This window comes from Protopterus annectens, chromosome 10.part0, assembly GCF_019279795.1.
Source record: "Protopterus annectens isolate FY-2018-M chromosome 10.part0, PAN1.0, whole genome shotgun sequence".
In the NCBI taxonomy this organism is placed as follows: domain Eukaryota; kingdom Metazoa; phylum Chordata; order Ceratodontiformes; family Protopteridae; genus Protopterus; species Protopterus annectens.
In genome coordinates, this window is record NC_056744.1 from 1,390,800,078 (window position 1) to 1,390,825,467 (window position 25,390).

Sequence of the window (25,390 nt, forward strand, 5' to 3'; positions counted from 1 at the left end):
AGAGTCTACTGCACGACCTGCATATATAATCTCTAACAGAACTGCAGATATTGCTACTGCCATCAATCCTATAGCTTGCAGGACTAGCCTTGATGCAGGGTAAGAATGGGAGATTACTTTCATGACCTATAATCTGAGGGTATGAACTCTTCTTAGAGAAAACAAAGCTCCATAGTCTAAGTAGATGTAAGTTGTAATTTGGTGTAATTCACCATGATACCCAGGTGATGACATAACTAGAGCAAGTAATTCCTTGCTTGAATCAGTACATGCCTGGATGGGGTGGTCAGGATTCAGTTGTCTAAATATGGAAATAAAGAGAATCCCAGCACTCTCAGGTGAGCTGTTACCACTGCTATACATCTGGTGAACACCCTAGGGGCTGTGGTGAGAACAAAGGGCAGTGCTCTGAACTGTAATGACTGTCTCCCAGCCAGACAATAAGGTGTCTTCTGGATTGCCTGTTCATATTGATATGAGAGTACGCATCCTGAAGATCTATCGAGCACATCCAACTGTCCTTTTTCAGTAGATGCAAAATGGACTGAACCGTGACCATCCAAAACTTTGAATTTTTTTTATATCAGTTTAGTTGGCTGAGATCCAGAATTAGTCTCAAGTCCCCTGTCTTCTCTGACACTAAAAGCCAAAAACACAGCATCAGTGGGACGAGACGGTGTCCCAGGCTGCGTCCTACACAAGCTCAAAGATGAACCAACCCCTCACCTAAATACACTGTTAAAACTCAGCCTCTCCACAGGCTACGTGCCCACAGAGTGGCGCACAGCAACGATTATTCTGCTCCACAAAGGTGGAGCCACAACGGACCTGGGAACTATCGCCCTATAAGCCTGGCTAGCTTGGTCTGCAAAGCTATGGAGTGCATCATCATGGATCTCATTAACAGAGACATTGGGAACCTCCAAACACTGGACCCTACCCAGTACGGCTTTGTTAAGGGCAGATCATGCCTCCTAAACCTGCTGGACTTCTTTGAGACAGTTACCAAGGCTATAGACGAGGGAAAGGTGGTCCACACAGCCTACCTAGACCTCGCAAAGGCCTTTGACACCATTCCCACTCAGGTATTATAGACAAGCTCACCAGCCTGAACATAAAACCCTACGTCATGACATGGGTTGCCAACTGGCTCATGGACAGAACCCACATGGTAAGAGTTGCGGGAGCTAGGTCTGTCTCTAAACTGGTTACAAGTAGCGTTCCCTAGAACTCAGTCCTAGGACCCCTCCTGTTCGGCATATACTTCTCAGAGGTACAAGCAAGCACAGGAGGACTATGGCTGACCAAGTTCGCAGATGACTGCAAACTAGGGGCTATAATTGACTCTACGGCTGACACAGACATCCTCCAAAAGGGTCTCACTGAGACAGATACCTGTTCTCAAAACCAGGGCCTCAAGCTAAATGCCAAAAAGTGCATAGTCATCCCCTTTGGAAAAAACAAAGTACCCACAAATTACCGCATAGGTGGTAGCCCCATAAATACGGAAGACGTAATAAGGGATCTGGGGACCCAAGTAGAAAGTAACCTCTCCTTTGATAATCACATTGCCAAAGTGGTTAGAAAAGCCTTCTATGTGGCCCACCTAATCACAAAATGGTTTGTATCCAGATCAAAAGAGGTCATTGGGCCCCTCTACGCATCACTCATCAGACCCATCATAGAGTACAATGCCCCATTTGGGATGTACCTTACAAGACACCTGCAGCAACTGGAAAGACCACAGAAGTACCTCACCAAGAGGATCACTGGCCTCAAGCAAATGCCCTATGCAGCTCGAATGAAGAAACTCCAGTTGTACTCGGTTGCATACCGCCTACTCAGAGGTGATCTCTGCCTAACATACAAGGCCATGTCCAACCCAGAATTGAAGGACATGCTCCACCTAAAGAAAACCATATCCCTTCGAGCCACACGCTCCAGGGATCTAAACCTCAACACAACAATAAATAGTATGTGCTGGAGGGATATATTCCTGTCCCAGAGACTTCCCATGCTCTGGAACAAGATTCCAATCTACATTAGACAGAGCTCCTCGCTAACCCTCTTCAACAGAAACCTTGACGAGTGGATAGGAAACAGAAAGTTTACCCCAGGGATCACTTCAATGGCTCTGCTGGACAGAGGCACAGGGAACTAATCTAAGGGGGTGGCGAAAGCCAACACATTCTGGCTAGGCTTATAAATGCCTTCGGGTAGATAGCCTAGTACCTACCTATGAACCTAAGTAAGTTCCAGATCCTTGCTAGTCTTGAGGGGACTTTCTGCATGACCCTTTTTTCTAGCACCTTTACTATTGCCAACACTGCTGCTTTCCTCTGACCGGGTGGAACATTGGGGATCATTTTTGTTTTTGTTGGAGGAATTTGGGAAGATGGTATGAAATGATATCTGGACATGACTTTCTGCACCCAAGTGTCTTTTGTGATGGACGCCCAAGCTTCTGCGTGCAGAGATAAGTGCTCCCCAAATGTATCCAGAGTACAGCAATCAGGCAGTCTTCAGGAGCGGTGGTAGGGCTTTTAGAGAATGTATCTTGTGAAAACACATCTTTTTACCACCTTGTTGATTCCGGGAGAAGGTTGAGAAGAGGGCAGGCTCACTGGTCCGATGAGAGCTGGAGCGAGAATTAAACCTCATCTGGATTTGAGCCCTGAGAAACTTCTTCATCATTCTATCCACCCCTGGAGGACCTGCAAGATGAACCTGTAGAAGGTGGTCTGGACGCTTTCCTCTGTGTCTGTTAAAAAAAAAAGGTGAATGGAGCAGAGTTGATATTGGCTCCAGAAAGAAACGGGGAGATCCAATCCAAGAATATTTGCTGCCTGGAGTTGTAGCACACAAGGTTGACATCACATCTGGTTTCTTAGAAACTTTAGCTGGAGGTTTGGGAATTGGAGCCGAACAAGGAGAATGGTCAGGAGACAGTTTCCTGGACTCCCTTTTTATGGAGCTGTGTCATGTCTCCCATTATCAGTATTTTTCAAGGGGGGTTCAAGTCCCAACAGATAAAGAAGGTAGTAAGCCTTTTAACACTAACTTGTTTCCCCTTTCACTCAACGCACGGGAGTTGAATCACAAACAAATGGAGCAGACAACTTCTAGATGGGAATCATCCAAACAATAAACACACTCCCTGTGGACATCAGAATCGGGGATGGTTTGCCAACAGGAGGTGCATTTCTTAAAGCCCATGGATTTGTCAGCCACATCAAAAAACAGTTGTAATAAAAGAAAAAAGAAGTTATGTACTCACCATAACATTCCATGTTTGTAGTCCATCTCGCCCTTCATTCTTACATATGGGTTCGGAGCCGATCCTCGGCTGCGACTCAGCCGATTGCAAAGCTTGAAGTCTCTCAGTTGGTTCTTGGCAAGGTAGGTATCCCATAGTGCACTAGTAAGAAACCCTAGATCTTGTTCGTTGCTATCTAAAAAATATTTCCACAAGGAACAACAAAGATGAAAGGTCTCTGCCCTACAGAAGATAAATACTATCTTGTCTCCAGATCCTCCAAGGATACATGGATGGGGGTAGATGGGTGGGTTCGTAAGAATGAAGGGTGAGATGGACTACAAACATGGAATGTTATGGTGAGTACATAACTTCTTTATGTTCTGTAGTCCTATCTCGCCTTCATTCTTACATATGGGACAGCGTCTCTAGCACCTTTTTCTTGGGTGGCTCATGGGAATATACTCCTAAGAACCATGGAACCAAAGAAGGCTCTACCCCTAGAGGCCAAATCCAATTTGTAATAAGTAATAAAGGTATGAGGGGTAGCCCAAGTTGCTGCTGCACAAATACTGTCAATAGGGATTCTGGCTTGAAAAGCAGCAGATGTGGATATGGATCTGGTAGAATGAGCCTTAATTTTAAATGGGAGTTCCTTGCCATTGGTAGAGTAAATAAATGAGATGCAGTTTGAAATCCAATTTGATAAAGTTATCTTAGAGACTGGCATACCTTTTCTTGTCTCAGAAAAAGATACGAACAATTGGTCTGATTTTCTAAACTCCTTGGTTCTATGTAGATAGAACCTTAACTGTCTGTGAACATCAAGTTGATGAAACATATTCTGCAATGTTTGAATGATTAGGAAAAAAGACTGGCAGTTCGATAGTTTGATTCAAATTAGACTGACAGCAAACCTTGCGGATGAAGGACGGATTTGTACGAAGGGAAACTGTCTCTATGACAAATCAAGTAAGGAGGTTTGACTGACAGTGCTTGTAACTCTGACACTCTTCTGGCGGATGTAACAGCTACTAGAAAAATGGTCTTCCATGAAAGGAACTTCAATTCACTAGAATGTGCAGGTTCAAAAGGCGGGGAAGTAAGTTTGGACAGAGCGAAATTTAAATCCCAAGGAGATACAGGTTCCTGAAAAGGAGGTCTTAGCAAGGTATTGCCTTTTAAAAAAGACTTACACAATCTGTGAGCCATAAGATTAGGCTCATGTTGTCCCAAATGAAAATTGGAGATTGCTGCCAATTGAACTTTGATTGTAACAACAGCTGATCCCTAATGAAAAAGTTCAGTTAGGAATTCTAACACCAAGGAAATGAAGGCTGTGTATACGTTCTTTTCTTTTGCTTAGATAGAAAATCTTTTCCATTTGCTAGCATATAATTTTCTCGTAGAAGGCTTGTGGGAAGACGTGAGGATATGAGTAACTGCAGGTGAGAAATCATGAAGCCTGACTAGGGATGGAAGTGGAGCAGCCACGCTGTCAAGTTGAGGGTGTGGAGGCAAGGGTGGAAGGTGCCTGACATGTGTGTCAGAAGATCTGGAACTGGGTCCAGAGTACATGGATTGTCTAGAAGGTGAGGCCCAAAAAAGGAGAACCAAATCTGACAAGGCCAGTAAGGAGTGATAAGAATCATTCTGCTTCCCAAGGTCTTTGCTTTTTGGACCACATTTGATATCAGCAGAAAGGGAGGGAATGCATAAAGAAGTCCCGGGGGCCAAATGTGAACAAGTGTGTCTTTCGGTGTCTCCCCTGGGGGGGGGGATAAGGGAGAAGTAGCTGCTGCATATGGCATTGACTGGACTGGCAAACAGATTGCAGCAAGGCTGTCCCTTCGGCGACTTTCTGATTCAGAGACCACTTGTGAGGCATCAAGATTGCCCTGCTGAGCTTGTCGGCTATCACATTGGTTGCCCCTGGGATATTATTTATTTATTTCCAGTTTGATTACCGGGGAGGTCCACTGGGCCCCAAGGACCCGTTTTCAGTGGAGGCCCGGGGAGAAAAGCTCCAAAAATACAAATTGCAAAAATATGAAAAATATAAATGATACACTGAGGAGACCAGTTTGCACAATAAGAACATTAATTATTACAAATAGTCAAAAACAAATTCACTATGGTTTTTCTAAAGGGTTATACAATTATAAAGCTATTCTTATAGAGTAATTTGGTAAAATGCATTATATATGCACATAGAGAAGTGAGTTAAGAAGACTTTTTGCATGCATTCGATTTAAACTGTAAATCTATTTACAATATTTGCACAAAGGGGTTCAAGGATAAATAGCTGTAGGACATTTTGAGTGCTAGGGTACACTCTAGGTAGGATATCAGTGTGTTCTTGGATAGTTTTTAGGTGGGGTAGACTATATGCACTGCCTCACCTTCATACACTCTAGGTAGGATATCAGTGTGTTCTTGTATAGTTTTTAGGTGGGGTGAAAACAGATGCATTTCCATTTAGTGGACAGATGTCTGAAAAGCTGAGTTTTGACATTTTCAGAGTTTGCTACAGTTCTTAGAGAGGAAGGGAGAGAGTTCCAAGCCTTGCCAATAGTGAAAGAGAGGAGAAGTTGGCCAGCTGGACTTTTAGGTTTGTTGACAGCAATCAGGTTTTGATGTTCAGATCTGAAAGTTCTATTGGGGATGTAGGATGGAAGGATGTTAGCTAGAGCAGGACAGTTAGTTGGATGAAATATAAGTTTGTGTGCTGTGGTGAGATGCAGATAGTGTAAGTAGTTTGGTAGTTCTAGCCAGTTTAGAGATTGAAGGGAAAGGCAATGATGAGTGGAATTTTTACTGTTGGAGGCAAATTTAGAGAATTTGTTGTAGCAGCTTTCTAGTTTGGAGGTGATAGAGCATGACAGGTTGGTTAGGAGAAGGGCTCCATATAATACTGAGGGCAAAAGGTAGGTAGTGGCCAAAGTGCGCCTGGTGGAGTGAGAGAGAAAGCGATTGTTCCTATATAGCATACCTAGTTTTTGGTGAGTTTTTTTTAATATTTTGTTGAATATGTATGTCAAACTTAAGGAATTTGTCAACTGTAACACTGAGAAGTTTGGCAGAGGGAACCACTTCAATGAAAGTATCTTTATCGTAGGAGTAGGACTTTCTGGGGGAGAAGAGGAGAAGTTTGGATTTGTTAGCATTAAGGGAGAGGTGATTTTGGTGCATCCAGTTTTCAGTGGTTGAGAAAGCAGCTTGGGTTTTGAGGAGCAGTTCAGAGATGTTTGAGGCAGTGCAGACTAAGGTTGAATCATCTGCGTATTGAATAATTTTGGCATCGGGGATAGCAATGTGAAAGTTATTAATGAAAACATTAAATAGCATGGGTCCAAGGATGGATCCCTGTGGTACACCAGTTGGGGTAGTTAGGAAGGAGGAGATGGAGTTTTTCCATTTGACTGCCTGAGACCTATCTGATAAGTAGCTAGAGAACCAGGATAGAGAGTTAGGTGAGAGATGCAGGTTTGAGAGGTGAAGGAGAAGGTGTTTATGGGAAACAGTATTGAAAGCTTTAAAGAGATCAAGCAAAACAGTAGAGACCAGGTGATCTGAATCTCGGGCTTGATTGATAGTTTCTAAGAAGGAAAGTAAAGCAGTAGTAGTAGTACTATGGCCAGGGCGGAAGCCATGTTGAGTTGGTGTAAGAAGATGGTTTTGTGTTAGAAAAGGCATAAGTTGGAGGTGGATGCACTTTTCTAAGATTTTAGAGATTGGTGAGAGTACAGCGATAGGGTGAAAATTTGTGATGTTGGTGTTCTTGCCTCCTTTGTGAAGAGGAAGAATGTAAGCTGAGCGCCAAAGTTTGGGGATGTAAGATTCCTTAATAGATCTATTGATAATGATGCTGATTGGGAGTGCTATCCCATCTACAGCACATTTTAGGAAAGTGGAGGGAATATTGTCAGGGGCATTAGAGCAGGGTTTAAGTTTAGACAGAAGTCTTTTTATAAAGTTAGTTGGGACAGGTTTGAGCTCGAACCTGAGGGGAGGGTTATTGGGGGTAATGGAGGGAGATGATGGGGGGACAGATGGTTTATTGCTGGGGAAGGTTTTGATTAGGTCAGATATTGTTTGTATGAAGAAAGAGTTAAATTCTGAGCATAATTCTAGGTCAGATTTACCTGGATCAGGACAGGGATTATTCCTGGAGCCGGGATTAAGGAGAGAGTTTATTGAATTCCAGACTTTCTTGGGGTTATTGTTATTATTTGACTGGAGGTTGATGTAATAGGATTTTATGTCCTTAGTGATTTGTTGTTTTGCTTGGTTATGTAGTTGTTTATATTGGAGCAAGGTATTGGGCAGTTTATTGTTTTGGAACAGCTTCCAAAGTTTGTCCCTTTGATGCATAATTTGTTTAGTATGTTTAAATGACCAAGGAGCAGTATTTATTTTTACCCTTTTATTTCTGATAGGGGCAAGAGAGTTTAGCGTATCTAAGAAGATAGAGTTGAAGTAGTCAATAGCAGCATCAAGAGGGAGGGTTTTAAGGTCTTGCCAGTTCATTTATTTGAATAGGTTTAAGAAGGTTGTGGGGTTAAAGTTATTAAGATTACAAGTTAGGAAGTATTGTTGTTGGTGAGGAGAGGAGTTGGTAGCGCGATGAATAAAGGCTGGGAGGTGGTCACTAATAGTATCAGGAATTGTTCCAGATATGCGTTGCAACTAGAAAGCTCTGGGAAGATATCACCCACTGCCAAACATGAAGAGCCTCTCGACATAGGGGGTAGGATCTGATTCCTCCTTGTTTGTTTATATACCATACCACTAACATATTGTCTGACTGGATTGCTATCATCCCTAGAGGAAGAATGTCGTGAAGTGCTTGCAACGCTAGTAGCACTGCTCTCATCTCTAGGATATTGATATGTAAGTGAGCCTCATGATCTTGCCATGTGCCTTGGACAGTCCTGCCTAGATAATGCCCCCCCCCCCCCCATCTGGGAGGCATCCGTGGTCACAGTAACAACGGGTTGGCGAGTAATGAATGGTGTTCCTGTTGTTAGTTGATCAGGCTGAATCCACCAACGAAGGTCCTTTTTGCAAGATTCTGTTATCAGAATAGGATGAGACAGAGGCAGTTGTTGAAGAGTCCACTGGGAAAAGAGTAGCCATTGAAGGATTCTCATATGTAGTCTGGCTAGCGGAACTAGAGTTATAGTACAGGCCATGGTCCCTAAATGTTTCAGCACTGGCTTGGCTTTTGACTCTTTGTTGAGGAAGTAGACTGTATACCTATTGTCTTAGATTTCATATTCTGTCTGCAGGAAGACGAGGCATCATGGCGACTGTGTCTATTTCTGCGCCTATAAAAGTCACATATTGAGAGGGCGACAAGGCAGACTTTTCCCAATTTATCGCAATTCCTAGCTGAGTGCAGAGCTGGATGGTTGAATCCCTGGCTTGTAGAAGTAGGTGCCTGGTGGTGGCAGTCAGCAGCCAGTCGTCCAGGTACGGAAACACTTGGAATCCAAGATGTCTCAAGTGAGCTGTCACTACCGCCATGCATTTAGTGAACACCTTGGGGGCTGTGGTGAGACCAAAGGGCAGTGCACGAAATTTGTAATGACTGGCTCCCAGCCGTAAGTGCAAATGACTCCTTGATGCTCTGTCCATTTTTATGTGGTAGTACACATCTTGGAGGTCTATGGAGCACATCCAATTGTCTTTCCCTAACAGAGGGAGTATAGACTGCAGTGCTACCATTCGGAACTTAGACTTCTTCACTGATTCGTTTAATTTGCTGAGGTCCAAAATGGGCCTCCAGTCCCCTGTTCGTTTTGGCACTAAACAGAATCTGGAGTAAGTTCCGAATCCTATCTGGTCTGCGGGGATGGTTTGGATGACTCTCTTTTGAAGCAACTTTTGAACTTCTATGGTTGCTGTGATTGGGTGGAACATCTGGGATTTTTTTGGTGATATGGGGTGGGAAAGAGAAGGATATGAAGTATCCTCTGGTAATTATTCTTTGTACCCACTTGTCTTGGGTGACGTCGTGCCAGGCTTCTGGTTACAAAGATATGCGACCCCTGATTGGCTCCAGAGAAGCGCAGTTGGGCCCCACTTCAGGAGTGCTGATAGGGACGGCCACAAAAGGAATCGTGGCCACCCTGGTTTTGCGGGGCCCCCTCCCACCTCTAGGGCAGCACCTACCATTAGTTCCTCCTCCTCTGCCTCTGAAGGAGGAATCACCCTGTGCGTCAGGGAAAAATCTCTGGGATTTCTTGAACCACATTTTCTGGCCTCTCTGACCCTTAGGCTATGGTCTGGAAGGGACGGAAAAATGTACTCCCACGGTAGAGAGAGTTTTCCCTTCCTGCTCACACCTGGTAAGTGTATCTTTTACCTTTGGTCCAAACAAAGAGGAACTGTCAAAGGTGCTCTGGTAAAAGTAGATTTGAAGGGCTCCGCAAAGTTACATAAACGCATCCAGGAGTGTCTCCTAAGGGAAACTCCTGAACCCACTGCCCTACTCGCTCCATCTGCTGCATAGAATATCATCCTCATGGAGGAGTTAATAAGAAGTTATGTACCTACCATAACGTTCCATGTTAGTTGTCTTCTCTCGCCTTCTTTCTTGCTTGATGGGTTCGGAGCCGATCCCTCGGCTCCGACTCGGCACTTGCTAAGCTCGAGAGTCACTTTTACCAGCTCGAGGCAGCCCCATATCCCATGATGCAAGGCGGTAAGTACCCAGATCTCGTTTGCTGACAGAGGGCAATAGCACCAAGCATAAAATACTTCCCAAAGGAAGAAAGAAACTTACAGATGGAAAAAAGGACCAGGTCTGAATGGTCTTAGCATAACAGTTTCTTATACAAGGTCTGTCCAGTCCAGGGGAAGGAGGGAGGGTCGCAAGAAAGAAGGCGAGAGAAGACAACTAACATGGAACGTTATGGTAGGTACATAACTTCTTAATGTTAAGTTGTCAATCTTGCCTTCATTCTTGCTTGATGGGACCGTCCCTAGCACCTCTATCCTGGGTGGCTCAATGGAACAAACTCTTGAGGACTGTAGAGCCAAAACTGGCTCTGTCCCTGGAGGCCAAGTCCAATTTGTAATGGGAAACAAAAGTGTGAGGAGTGGCCCAAGTGGCGCTGCACAAATAGTGTCCAAAGGAAGTCTAGCTTGAAAAGCTGTAGAAGTAGCTAAGCTCCTAGTTGAATGTGCTTTAGGTTTTGAGCACAGCTGTTTTCCCCTGAGTATAAATTTCAGAGATGACCGAAGAAAGCCATCTGGACAAGGTCACTTTAGAAACAGGAAGGCCTTTTTTATTATCCGCATAGGAAACAAAAAGTTGATCAGATTTTCTAAATTTTTTTGTTCTGTCCAAATAATATCTAAGTTGACGGTGGACATCGAGATAATGTAGCTTTTGTTCAGCTCTGTCTGAATAGTTAGGAAAAAATACAGGGAGATCAATGGATTGATTCAGATTGTTCTTTGAAGCGACCTTAGGTAAAAAAGTTGGATTAGTTCTCAAAGATACTCTGTCTTTGTGAAAAACTAAATAGGGGGGTCGAACCGAAAGAGCATGAAGTTCAGACACCCTCCTGGCAGATGTAATAGCCACTAGGAATAAAGTTTTCCAAGAAAGATATTTCAGGGAACAAGAAACAGCTGGCTCGAAGGGGGGAAGAATCAAGGATGTCAGCACTAAATTTAGATCCCACTGAGGAGGAGGATTCCTGATTGGAGGCTTTAGTAGGAAAATTCCTTTCAAGAAGGCCCTGCAGAGCCTATGGGACATAATATTATGATCTGCTATCCCGACATGAAAATTGGAAATAGCAGCCAATTGAACTCTGACTGTGGAAGAAGAGGAGCCTGCATGAAAAATCTCCGCTAAGAAGTCCAGGACTGCCTGAACAGGGGCAGTAAAAGGATCAATATTCTTGGCCTTAGCCCAATAAGAGAAACGTTTCCATTTGCTTGTATAAATCCTCCTGGTAGAGGATTTTAGCGGTTACTATGATGTCTCTAACTGGGTTAGAGATCAAAGGAAGCCTGGCTAAGGAAGGAAGTGGAGCAACCATGCTGTGAGGTTGAGAGAAGGAATTGACCGGTGCAGCTGACCCGATTGGTGAATCAGTAGATCTGGCACTGGGTCCAGATGCCACGGCTGCACCAAAAGGTGATGATGGAGGAACGGGAACCAAACTTGTCGAGGCCAGTAAGGGGCAATGAGAATCAATTTGGCTCTCAAAACGGTAGCTTTCTGGATAACCTGAGGGATCAGAGGAAATGGAGGGAAGGCATAAAGAAGTCCCTGGGGCCAATCCTGGGTCAGAGCGTCTCTGGGGGGATGGCCTGATAGAGGGAAGAGGCAGAAGAAGTCTGGACATTTGCTGTTTTGGGGAGTAGCAAAAAGATCACAACATGGACGACCCCATTCCAGAAAAATCTCTTCCGCTATAGATTGCTTGAGAGACCACTCGTGAGGCATGAGGATAGCTCTGCTCAATCTGTCCGCTATAATGTTGGTTTTCCCAGGGATATGCGTTGCTACCAGAAACCGATGAGAGGAGATCGCCCATTGCCAAAGTCTGAGCGCTTCTCGACACAAGGGGTAGGACTTGGTTCCGCCCTGTTTGTTGATATACCAAACTACAGACATGTTGTCTGTGTGGACTGCAATTGTCCCTACGGGAAGAAAGTCGTTGAGGGCTTGCAACGTTAAAAGCACTGCTCTCATCTCCAGGACATTTATGTGCAGATGGTACTCGAACGGCTGCCACGTCCCATGAACCATCCTGCCCTGATAATGACCCCCACCCGATCAGGGAGGCATCCGTGGTGACAGTGGCTATCGGGATGGGGTACAAAGTACCTGCCTTGGTGAATCTGAGACGATGTGATCCACCAAGCAAGATGCTGTTTGCATGTCTGTGTCACCAGAATCTGGTGACGCATTGGAAGTTGCTGGTATGACCACTGTGTGAACAGCATCCACTGAAGAAGGCGCATGTAGAATCGAGCCAGGGAAGAAGAGTAATGGCCGCAGCCATGAGACCTAATACCTTTAGAACCATTCTGGCCTGTATTTTCTTGCTGGCCAGAATGATCCTGACATGAGTCTGAATGTCTGAAACTCTTTGTTCTGTAAGGGTAGCTGACATCCGAACAGTGTTTAAGTTTGCCTATGAAGGTAATAGACTGGCAGGGCGATAAGGATGACTTTTCGAAGTTGATTGAGATGCCCAAATGAGAACAAAGGTCTATTGTGTAATCCCTGGCTTGTATAAGCTGATGCCTGGTGGAGGCTGACAGGAGCCAGTCGTCGAGATACGGAAACACCTGGAATCCTTGACGTCTCAGGTGAGCCGTGACCACTGCCATGCATTTGGTGAACACTCTGGGGGCTGTAGTGAGACCAAAGGGCAGGGCTCTGAACTGGAAATGACTGGACCCCAGCCGAAAGCGGAGAAATCTCCTGGAGCGTCTGTGAATTTTGATGTGATAGTACGCATCCTGAAGATCTATTGAGCACATCCAGTTGTCCTTCTGTAAGAAGGGCAGAATTGACTGAAGAGTGACCATTCGGAATCTTGTCTTCCTGACAGACTTGTTGAGTCTGCTGAGATCCAATATTGGTCTCCAGTCTCCCGTCTTTTGGGGACCAAAAGAACCTTGAGTAGATTCCGGGCTCTGAATGGTCTATTGTAACTGGCTGAATGGCTCTTTTTTGCAGTAGTTTTGAGATTTCTGACTCTGCAACGTCCCTTAGACCGGGTGGTACATCTGGAAGGGAACTTGAGGGGAAGGGACTTTCCTCGAAAGGAATTATGTAACCCTTGGATATGATCGACTGTACCCATCTGTCTTGAGTGAGGGAATGCCAGGCTTCTGGGTACAGTGATAATCTTCCCCCGACTGCCTCCAAGGAGGGACAGCCGGGCAACACCTCAGGGATGCTGAAAGGGCTTGTCAGAGAGAGGCTCCCTGCTTCCCTGGTTCTTCGGACCCCCTCTGCCTCTAGAGTGGCGTCTGTTGTTGTTACCCCCTCTGCCTCTAGGGATAAACTGACCACGTGAATCCGGCGTGACTCCTCGGGATTTACGGAACCACATCTTCCCACCCTTCTGTCCTTTGGGATAAGGTCTAGAAGGGGTGGAAAAACGGACTCCAACAGCAGAAAGAGTCTTGCCGTCCTGCTCGCACCTGGTCAAGGTTTCCATTACCTGAGGGCCAAACAAAGCTGACCCATCAAAGGGAGAATTTGTAAAGGACGCCTTAAAGGGATCCGCAAAATCACATAGCCGCATCCAGGCTTGGCGTCTAAGAGCCACACCTGTACCTGCGGCTCTACTCACTCCATCCGCAGCATAAGATATTAGCCGCATGGAGGAGTTTGCAATGGAATTGAGGGTTCCTAGCTGCGAAGCAATTTTTTCTTGAGCCCCTGCAGCTGTAGGATCCTGAACTACTTCTCCCAGCTCCTTCAGGATATCCCTCTGGAGTCTGGTGAACTGACATAGGTAATTCAGCGAACGCATAGCAAAGGTCGCTGAGGAAAACATCCGCTTACCGTACCTATCCATGGTCCTAGAGTCCTTATTAGGAGGATGGACGGGCACGGAAGGATCTGCAAGTTCCTTTTTGGTGGCTGCAGCCACCACCATGGCATCAGCGGGGACACCCTTAGTAAGGAATTGTTTGTCACAAGGGGCAGTGATAAATTTTGAAGGCCTCCTAGGGACTGGCTCTACAGAGTCAGGAGCTGCCCACGCCTTTCGTGCAATAACCTGCATAAGGGGGTCGAAAGGCGGAGACACCCAGGAGGTGGAGGGCCGAGATCCAAACGCCTCTAGGTATACTGACTCATCCTCAGAGGGATTGTTGGTGGGCCAGTTTCCCCTCTGTTTCAGAAGTTCTAGGATGTCTGAGAAGGAGACATCCTCAGAGGGGGATCTAGGGGATCCCTCTGACTCATCAAAGTCAGTATCCGAAGTGACAGACTCGGGGAGTCTACATGCTTCCTCTTACAAGTCCTCTTCCTAGGAGGATCTCCCGAAACATCAGGAGAATCCTCGGAAGAGGGGGAAATTCCCAATGGGGAAACCTGAGGCGGAGGATCTCTGGGTCCTGTAGCAAGAGAAGTGGCAGAGATGTCAACAGGTACTATAGAGGGAGGAGCTACGGGAACAGACTGCTGACTGATACCAGTGGCCAGTACACTCTTCATCACCTCGAAAGCTCCCCTCCCAGGCAGGTCCGAGAGAACCCGCTCCGAAGAGCTAGGAACTCCAGGGGCCACCGAAAGGGAAGTCTCCGAGGCAGATGTCAGAGCCGAGCTCACCAAGGCCGAGGCTCCAAGGGGAAGAGCGGGTTCGGACAAGGGTCCGATGCCACTCACCCCCTCGGAGGAGACCATGGAAGCCCGACCACCGAATCCCTCTAAGGAAGGTCTCGAAGAGGAGATAAGAGTAGAGGCTGAAGGAACAGAAGGGGGTATCCGTCCTCCAGCCGTAGCAGTAACCATTGCCGAAGACTCCAACTCCAAGCTCTGGGGTAGAGTTGAAGGAGGAACTGTAACGGGGTGTGGACCAACAGTCGTCTGTTGAGACGGACTGTGTAACATTTGGGCCAGTACCTGTGACTTAAGTAATCTACTGACCACTCTCTCTAGGTCATGATCTGACAACCTGGATGACCTTGAAGATCGGCTCCGATGGCTCCATTCCGATAGAAGAGGTGAAGCCGGAGCCAAAAGTATCGGCTCCAAGGAAGGAGACCTCGACCTCTTCCTGGAATGAGCCATCGGAGCCGATACTATAGATCCTGTCGGAGCCGACCTCTCGGAGCCGACAGGAAGCCTCGATGTATCGGCTCCAGCCGGAGCCGATACAGCCACCAAAGTAACGGTGTCGGAGCCGATCGGAGCCGACACCGATGCCTGTGCCACATGGGTGTCAGAACCGATCGGAGCCGACATCGAAGTGGTCAATACAGGTTCGGCACCGATAGCCATCGGTGCCGAAGGCTTTGTTAAGCCAGAATCGGCTCCAGCCGGAGCCGATCTCGACTCAGTACGAGTCGGAGCCAAGGCCGCAGGCTTAGGTACAGAAGCCTGGGCCTTGGAAGATTTTGCTGATTTTGGTGGAGCCGACTTAGCCGGAGAGCCCTCCGGCTTAAGAAGGCCCCTAAGTATCAGCTTATTATGTCTCTCCTGCAGGACTCTCTGGCTGAAGGAATGACAAATAGCACAGGAGTCCTGCAGGTGAAGAGGGCCCAGACAATACAGGCAAGAAGTGTGACCATCTGTCAGAGACATCTTCTGACAGCACGAGTCACACTTCTTAAAACCTGAGACCCTCTCCTTTGACATGGTGCTGAAAAACACACACACACACACCAGTCAAAATTAACTTAAATAAAATACCAAAAGGTATTCTATAAAACCAACACACACACCCTAACAGGGGGGGGATGGGATAGGGAAAAGTTTGACTAACAAAATATTAAAGGAGATAGGGATTTTCTGTCAGAAAAAGTACAAAATAAACTTAAAACTATCAATAAAAGGTTTTTTACTAAAAGGGGCTTAAATCTCACAAAAGTGAATAACTTACCAGGAGCTGGTAAAAAGAAGACCTCCTAAGCGAAGCGGCAAACGAGATCTGGGTACTTACCGCCTTGCATCATGGGATATGGGGCTGCCTCGAGCTGGTAAAAGTGACTCTCGAGCTTAGCAAGTGCCGAGTCGGAGCCGAGGGATCGGCTCCGAACCCATCAAGCAAGAATGAAGGCGAGATTGACAACTTAACATCAATGGAGTTTAAGGTGGACAACTGAGTAGTAACCTTCTCAGGGTCTCCTTCAGCTAATGTACATTGGAGAGCATCTCCTAGCTCCTTTAGGAGATCTCTTTGAAGCCTAGTAAAATGGGTGAGGTAATTCAGTGATCGGAGTGTAAATGCTGCTGAAGAGAAGATACGCTTCCCATATCTATCCATTGTTCGAGACTCCTTGTTCGGTGGATGGACAGATGAAGAAGTCTCTGCTAGTTCCTTCTTTGTGGCTGCTGCCACCATCATGGCATTTACATGCACACCTTTGGTCAAAATATCTTTCTCTTTGGGGGCTGAAAGAAACTTGTTGGGCCTTCTGGGGATTGGTTCCATGACATCAGGACCTTTCGACTAATTAGGTTCAAGAGCTCATCGAAAGGTGGAGACACCCAAGAGGCTGAAGGTCCAGACCCGAAAGCCTTCAGGTACACTGATTCCTCATCAGAAGGGGTGACAGTGGGCCAGCCACCTCTCTGTTTCAGGATCTCTAAGACATCTACAAAGGAGATATCATCGAAGTCAGTGTCCGAGGTGATGGACTCATCAGGGGAGTCTACATACTTCCTCTTGCAACTTCTCTTCTGAGGTGGCTCAACTGGGGGCCACCCAACCGGGGCTCCTGAGGCTGTGGGTCTCTGCTAGCAAGAGAGAGAGATGGTGTTAAGACAGAGGTCGGAGCTTGAGGGGGAAGAGCCTTGGTACCCTTGTGCGGAGCTGAAGACCTAGACATCACGCTCCTCATCATCTCGAATGCAAATCTCTCCGGCTCCGAGGGCAGTCCCAGTTCTGAGGAAATGGAAGTAGCCCTCAGCTCCAAAGCGATCGGCTCCGAGACAGATGTAGGATCCGAGCTCAGTCTAGTTGATGCACCAAGAAGTAGGCCCAGAACCGAAGAGGTTCGGGTCCAAGCATCCCTGTCGGGGCCGACTGGTGAGCTTTGGCTCCTAGACACCAAGGACGGCACCGAAGGTGTCGGAACAGAACTTGGCTCCGAGACAGAGACAAGAGGTGCTGGAACCGAGGGTTTCACAACAAGTGGCAATGATAGCTCTGGCTCCGAAAGACCAACATGGCTCGGAGGAGGAAGAGCAACAAGGAGTATGGTCTTAGATGCCTCCAGAACTGATTGGGTCGGAGCCAGCAAAAATGTTGGTAACGACGACTTTAAGAGTCTAAGCACTACTCTCTCTAGATCCTCTTCAGATAGGCTCTTGGAAGATCTGGACGATAAGGTAGGTGACCTAGATCTCTGCAAAATAGGAGATCTTAGAGTTGGGGAGACTGGCAATAACTCTCTAGACCAGCTCCAAGGTATATTTTCAGTGGTCAGCTTCGAAAAATTTGGGGCCAATACTGGACCAGCTCCGAAGGCAGTGGAACCGAAGAGGTATAAGGTCTGTCCAATTTTGATATTTTTTGAGGAGGTCCAGATAAAATAGTCAGTGTGGGAGAATGTCTTTTGGCCGACTTGACCTTCTCTTTCTTTGAAGAAGGAGATCTGGAGTGTGAGGATGAAGAGCTGGCTAAATCCTCCTCGAAGGAAGGCTTAAGGAGACCTTTCTGGATCAGTTTGTTCTGTCTTTCTTGGAGAACTCGAGAACTGAAAGAGCGACAGAAGGAACATGTTTCCTGAAGATGTAGGGCACCAAGACAGTAAACACAATTACTATGTCTGTCAGTTATTGACATTTTTTGGGAGCATTGAAGACACTTTTTAAAACCCGAAGGTTTATGATCCTTAGACTCCTTTGACATGTTTACTCAAATAGAAACACTAGGGAAAGCAGAAAGGAGAGGACAAGGTCCTCTAACTTAAACGGGCCTAGCCCTGCAAGAATCACTGCACACAAGGAAACACAAACAAGGACTAGGTCCTCTAACTTAAACGGGCCTAGCCCTGCACAAGAACAACACATAAAGATGAATAAAAAAAAGAAGTTATGTCCTTACTATAACGTTCCATGTGAGTTGTTCATCTCACCTTTTTGTTCATACACATGGGTTCGGAGCTGATCCCTTGGCACCGAGTCGGCCACTTTTCAAGCTCAAACTCTCAGAGAAGCTCGAGACCTAGTGTATATCCCATGATGCTCCACTGTAAACCCCCAGATCTAGTACGCTGCACCCGAAGACAGCCTAAAAATAAGAAAAACTACAGTACCTACCTAACTAGGTACCTATAGATGCAGAAAGGAGAAAAACACAGTCTGTCCTAAGAAGACAGGCTGACAAGACCGACCAATCCACCAAGGCAACCATCTTTCTCAACAGGAGGGGGAAGGTGGGAGGGAATGTATGAACAAAAAGGCGAGATGAACAACTCACATGGAACGTTATGGTAAGGACATAACTTCTTTATGTGAAGTTGTTCTATCTCGCCGTTTTGTTCTTACACGTGGGTAGCGTCCCAAGCACCCTAACCCTGGGTGGCTCAAGGGAGAACATTCCTGAGCACAGTGGAACCAAAGGAAGCCCTGTCCCTGGAGGCCCTGTCCACTTTGTAATGAGTGATAAACGTGTGAGGTTTTGACCACGTGGCAGCTGCACAAATAGTATCCAAGGGTAAACGAGCTGCATGAGCTAATGACGTAGAAACAGCCCGGGTAGAATGGACTTTGACATTATTCGGTAATGGCTGGTTAGTGGAGGAGTAAATGAATTTAATGCATTCAAAAAGCCACTTAGATAATGTGATTTTTGACACCGCAGAACCTTTCTTGTTCTCTGCGTAAGAGACAAAGAGTTGATCCTATTGTCTTATGGGACATGATGTTAGACCCGTTAAACCCTACATGAAAGTTGGAAATTGCAGCCAATTGAACTCTTATGGTGGCAGCAGCTGCACCCTCATAGAACAAGGAAGACAAGAACTCTAAAATGGTATGAATAGGGGCAACATAAGGGTCAATGTCGTGGTTAGAAGCCCAGTGAACAAATTGTTTCCATTTGCTGTTATATAGCTTCCTGGTTGACAGGTTATGAGAGGAAACTATAATATGTTGGACCGCGGGAGACAAATCTTGAGACCTGGCTAATATGGGAATTGGAGCAGCCAAGCTGTCAGTTTCAGGGAGATGAGGGAGGGATGAAGAACTCCCGACGAATGAGTCAGAAGGTCTGGCACTGGGTCCAGAACCTATGATTCTTCCACTCGATACTTCTGTAGGAAGGGGAACCAAATCTGACGAGGCCAAGACGGGGCTATCAGAATCACACTCCTTCCCAGACTTTTGGCTTTCTGTATGAATTTGGGAATTAGGGGAATTGGCGGGAAGGCATATAGGAGTCCCTGGGGCCAATCGTGTACGAGCGCATCCCTCGGGTTGCTCCCCGGTGGGGGATAAAGGGCAAAATAGCTGCTGCATTTGGCATTCATCGGAGATGCAAACAGATCGCAGCAAGGTTGGCCCCATCCACAGAAAATCCTGTCCGCCACCTGTTTGAGGGACCACTCGTGAGGCAACAGGATGGCCCTGCTCAGTTTGTCCGCTATCACGTTGGATGACCCCAGGATGTGCATTGCTATTAGAAAGCGTCTGGTGGATGTAGCCCACTGCCAAATTCTTAGGGCCTCTCGGCATAAGGGATACAATCTGGTTCCCCCTTGCTTGTTGATGCACCAGACTACTGACATGTTGTCTGTCTGAATTGCAATTGTCCCTAGAGGAAGAGAGTCGTGAAAGTGTTGCAATGCCAGGAACACTGCTCTCAGCTCCAGGACATTTATATGCAAATGTGATTCCATGCTTGACCAAGTACCTTGGACCGTCTTTCCCTGAAATAGCCCCCCCACCCTATCAGGGAAGCATCCGTGGTCACTGTGACTGTGGGGTGGGGGAGAACAAGGGGACGTCCGACTAATATATGGTCGTTGTTCAGCCACCAATTGAGATCCTTCTTGCAAAGGTCCGTTAATAGAATCTCGTGTGACAAGGGCAGTTGTTTGTAAGACCATTGTGTGAAGAGTAGCCACTGGAGTATCCGCATGTGCATGCGCCCCAACAGGACTGCTATTAGCGGGGCTGCCATTGTGCCTAATAGCTTCAGTATCTGGGACGCAGGAGCTTTGTTCTGGGTCAGCAGAATGGACAATTGACTCCTTAGAGATATGATTCTTGCTTGAGGCAACCTGATCTTTGAATTGACAGTGTCTAGCTCTGCTCCTATAAAGGTATAACACTGCGAGTGCGATAATAACGATTTTTCGAAGTTTAAGGTTATGCCCAACTGGGAACATAGGTTGATAGTGTAGTCTCTTGCCTGGATTAGTTGATGCCTGGAGGTGGTGGTGAGGAGCCAGTCGTCCAGATATGGAAACACACGGAATCCTAAACGTCTCAGGTGAGCCGTGACCACTGCCATACATTTGGTGAACACTCTGGGGGCTGTGGTGAGACCAAAGGGCAGGGCTCTGAATTGGTAATGACTGGTCTCCAGCCGGAAACTCAAATGATCTCTGGATGATCTGGCCATTTTGATGTGGTAGTAAGCATCCTTGAGATCTATAGAGCACATCCAATCGCCCGTTTCTAGGAACCGAAGTATCGATTGCAGCGTGACCATCCAGAACTTTTCCTTCATGACGAAGGTGTTGAGTTTGCTGAGGTCTAATATGGGCATCCCATCCCCTGTTTTCTTTGGAACTTAAAAGAACCTTGAGTAAGTTACGGATCCTATCTGGTCTGCTGGGACTGGCTGGATGACTCTTTTGTCTAGCAGGTTTTGAATCTCTACGGCTGCTAGCTTTTGCAGACTGGGTGGAACGTCTGGAATACTTGTACACATAGGAGGGAGTTTTGTAAAGGGAATGTAGTAACCTCTGGAAATTATGCTTTTTACCTGAGAATCCGTTGTAATGTTTAGCCAGGCGTTTGGGTATAAAGCCAAGCGACCCCCCGACCACCTCCAGAGAAGGACAACTGGGCTTCCTTTCAAGAATGCTGATAGGGCTTACCAGAGAAGTGCTCCCTGTCACCCTGAGTTTGTGGACCCCCTCTGCCATTTGGACGGCGTCTTCCATTTCTACCCCTCCTCTGCCCCTAGAGGGGGTATCCGTAGGTGTGTTCTGGAAAGCTCCTTGGGGTTTTCGGAACCACATTTTTTCACTTTGTTGCCCTTTGGGGGTATGGTCTAGTTGGAGTGGAGAAACGGACTCCTACAGCAGACAGAGTCTTTCCTTCTTGTTCACACCTAGTAAGCGTCTCCTTAACTTTGGGCCCGAACAAGGTGGAACCATCGAATGGGGTACTGACGAAGGAAGATTTGAAGGCTTCCAGAAAGGAGCAAAGGCGCATCCAGGAATGTCTCCGAAGAGCTATCGCTGAGCCTGCCACCCTACTCGATCCATCGGCGGCATAAGAAATGAGCCGCATGGATGAGTTGACTATAGAGTTGAGGGTGTTGAGTTATTGAGGGTGTTGAGTTGTGCAGTGACTTTCTCAGAAACTGCATCAGCTGTGTTACCCTGTAGAGTATCTTTAAGGAGATCTCGTTGAAGGCGGGTAAAATGGGTCAGGTAGTTGAGCGATCTCATGGAAAATGCCGCAGAACTAAATATGCGTTCCCCATACCTGTCCATCGTCCTGGAATCTCTATTAGGAGAATGGACAGATGAAGAGGTTTCCGACATCTCTTTCTTGGTGGCTGCCGCCAACACCATGGCATCAACCGGGACTCCCTTGGTAAGAAAAGCTTTGTCAGTAGGGGAAGTAATGAACTTGCTGGGCCTCCGAGGGACCGGTTCCACTGAATCAGGTGACTCAATCGCCCTTCGAGCAACCAGATCCATTAGTTCATCGAAGTGGGGGGTAACCCAGTAGGTGGATGGTTGAGACCCAAAGGGTTTCAGGAGTACAGACTCATCCTCAGTAGGGACAAGGGACTGCCAATCACCCCTCTGCCTTAAGATCTCCAATATGTCTGCAAATGAGACATCCTCTGAGGGGGATCATGGGGACCCTTCTGATTCCTCCAAGTCGGTATCTGATGTCAGGGATTCCTGTGGGGAATCCAGGTGCCTCCTCTTGCACAGCCTCTTCCTGGGTACTTCATCGGTGGGAGCGTCTGGTGAAGTCCCTGTAGAGAAGGGGCCGCGCAATGGGGATACCTGAGGCTCTGGGTCTCGACACTTGGTAGGGACCTGTGTGGAAGAGACAGAACGAGGCCCTTTAGGGGGAGGGGAAGAAAGATCTGAGGAGGTATTGGTCTTGACAGACATGACCTTCCTCATGGCATCGAAGGCACCAGAATCCCGGTCCGAGAAGTCTGTCGGCTCTGAAGAGGCCGGCAGTCCTCCCCAAGCTGAGACCCCGTGCTCCAATCCCGAGGACAGAGCTGAAGCCACGTGCACCGAAGCCCCTAGGGGAAGGGTCAGAACCAACGTATCGGTCCGACTCTCCGCCCCGGAGCCAGTGAGGGAGTGTCGGCCCTGAGACTCCCCGGTCGGAACCGAGGAGATCAAGGTCCATGGAGCCGAGGGAGGTGGATCAAACCTCGGCTCCGAGGGCTCTACCAACATTGGTTCTGTCTGCCCCAGCTCCGAGAACTCGACTGGCTTTGGAGGAGGAGGAGAAGAAAGTAGGGTTGGAATTTCAGGCTTCGAAGCCAATTGGCTTGAAGCAGAAAGCATTTTGGCCAGGGCCGGGTTCTCTAGTAATCTTTTAACCATTCGATCCAGGTCCACATCAGATAGTCTCGAAGAATGGGTCGAGGGATGGGTTGAAGGAGCCGAAGACGGCACCGATTGAAGAATCGGAGACTGAGGAGTTTCCAACACCGGATCCACAACTGGGCTCCGAGGTAAAGGATCGATACACGGCTCCAAGGGCTGTGGAGCCAATGATCGAACCACACTAGAGGAGCTTGGAGCTGAGGACTTAGGCTCCAAGGACCCCTTGGACGACTTCGACCCCTTCGAAGCCTTGGAAGAAAGGTCGGTCTTGTCCAGAGCCGCCTGAAACTCAGGCTTCAGGAGTCCCCTATCTACCAGTTTCCTGTGCCTCTCCAAGAGAACTCTGGCGCTGAAGGAGTGGCAGATGGAGCACACTTCCTGCAAATGAACAGAACCCAAACAGTATGTAACTATAAGTGTAAATATAAGAATATATGTACCAGTTCAGATCCCTGAACTAAGACTTAGGAAAAATTATTCAGTATATATTTATATATATATATATATATATATATATATATATATATATATATATATATATATATACATATATATATACACACACACACACACACACACACACACACACACACACACACACACTCTACAGAAGTAGCTAATTTTAACCTATCTATTAAATCTAAGTAATCCTAAGTAAATTCTAAGAAAAAAACACACTCAAAGGGGCTGACAGAGCCCTGTCATGCCCAAAACAAACTAAGATAGGCCTAACAAACAGCCGATAAGAACACACACCAATCTAACTAATCCTAAGGATTCTAATTACACTCTAAATATAACTAACTGTAAATATTAAACACTAGCTAACACTATAATAGAATATTTTTTTTTAAAAATATCGCTAAATATAAAAAAAAATTAGCACTGGCCCAAGCTTGCTCCGACGAGTCTGTAGATCCGTTGCAGCGGCAAACTAGATCTCGGGGTTTACAGTAGAGCATCATGGGATATACACTAGGTCTCGAGCTTCTCTGAGAGTTTGAGCTTGAAAAGCGGCCGACTCGGAGCCGAGGGATCGGCTCCGAACCCATGTGTAAGAACAAAACGGCGAGATAGAACAACTTCACATCAGAGGACTAGGTCCTCTAACTTAAACGGGCCTAGCCCTGCTGAGAAAGCAACACCAGAAAAAGGTTAATACAGGACTAGGTCCTCTAACTTAAACGGACCTAGCCGTAAACAGAGAAGAAGCTAAGTCAAGAAGAAAAGCTACCAAGAATTGCAAAATCTCAACAACAGGCTAATTACTAGCTAATAAGAATAGTAAAAACACTGCACACAGCTATCAATAAGAATACTACTCTAGTGAAAATGCAATATTAGAAAAGGTCCTAACTCAAACACAGACCTGTGCTAACAAGAGTAAATATATAAAAAAAAACTAGCACACAGGTAAGGGATACCACTCGGGGAACAAAACTGGCCTGCAGAAGCAACGGCCAACAAGTTTTCAACAACAACTTCACAAAATGCAAAAACACACTGCTATTTTCTACCTATAATAACTACGACTAAGCAATATAAACTAATACTATATGCCAAAATTATCACTATGAACAGTAATAATGTAGAAAAAATCCAACTTAGCCACGGCCAAGAAGGAAGCACTTCTGAACTCATAGACATGGCAAACGAGATCTGGGGTTTCTTACTAGTGCACTATGGGATACTTACCTTGCCACAAGCCAACTGAGAGACTTCGAGATTTGTAATCGGCTGAGTCAGAGCCGAGGATTAGCTCCAAACCCATATGTAAAAATGAAGGCGAGATAGGACTACAGAACATGTGAGCTTTTTTTAAACGGAGAACAACAGAGAAAAATACTAACAATGGTATTTCAGAAGTTCCATATAGCTGGGTAGACAGAAAGAAGAGAGATAGCATACCCACAATGGTATTTCGAAGACTATGCTCATAAAGGTAGAAAGGCCTAACTAGAAAATAAGTTTGAAAAATCTGAAAAAAGATTTCAAGATTCTGAAAAATCCACTGTAAAGGCAAAGGGAAAAAATGATATTATAAATTAAAAAACTCATAAATAAAAATATAAAGATTCCTATTTAAGCACCTAGCTCAAGACCAGAAAATCCACGTCTGAAAGAAATGGTGGCAAATGAGATCTAAGGCATATCAGGATGGTGGGGCACTGTGGGTAAAGGGAGGAGCTTGAAAGCTGGATCTGTGAGTCTAGTATAAGCAGCCGAGTCAGATCCAAGATAAGATCTGAGACCCATCAGTAGAGGAATGAATGAAAATAACAACATCAGATACCCTTTTACTGATGTACTGTTGACTGGAGGAAGTTTTTTTTTTTTTTGACCATTAAGAATGGACATACAGACAAACCATAGCATCCAGAATGTGATACATAGTTGATGTCCTTCTATACAGTTAATTAAAACTTTGCACTTATTTTGTGTAAGTAAAGTACAAAACACAATAGACAGCTTTATTTTTATTTTCACTGGGGATTATATTTCTGAAACCAGAAAGTATTTACGTAACCAAACTGCCATGACATAAACTTTTTTTTGTCATATTACATTGATCAAGCAGTGCAATAAGTATTTTTTTTTATTTTTGGAATGCTTCCCAGAATACAAGAATATAAACAGTAGATGCTCCTA

The 25,390-nt window shown here is 46.1% G+C and overlaps 1 protein-coding gene across 1 annotated transcript in view; it reads right to left on the reverse strand.

Annotated features, from left to right (window-relative positions):
- Positions 1 to 25,390, reverse strand: part of COL24A1 (collagen type XXIV alpha 1 chain) — a 3,617,818-nt gene that overhangs the window by 2,743,610 nt on the left and 848,818 nt on the right. The gene's annotated exons all lie outside the window — the stretch shown is intronic.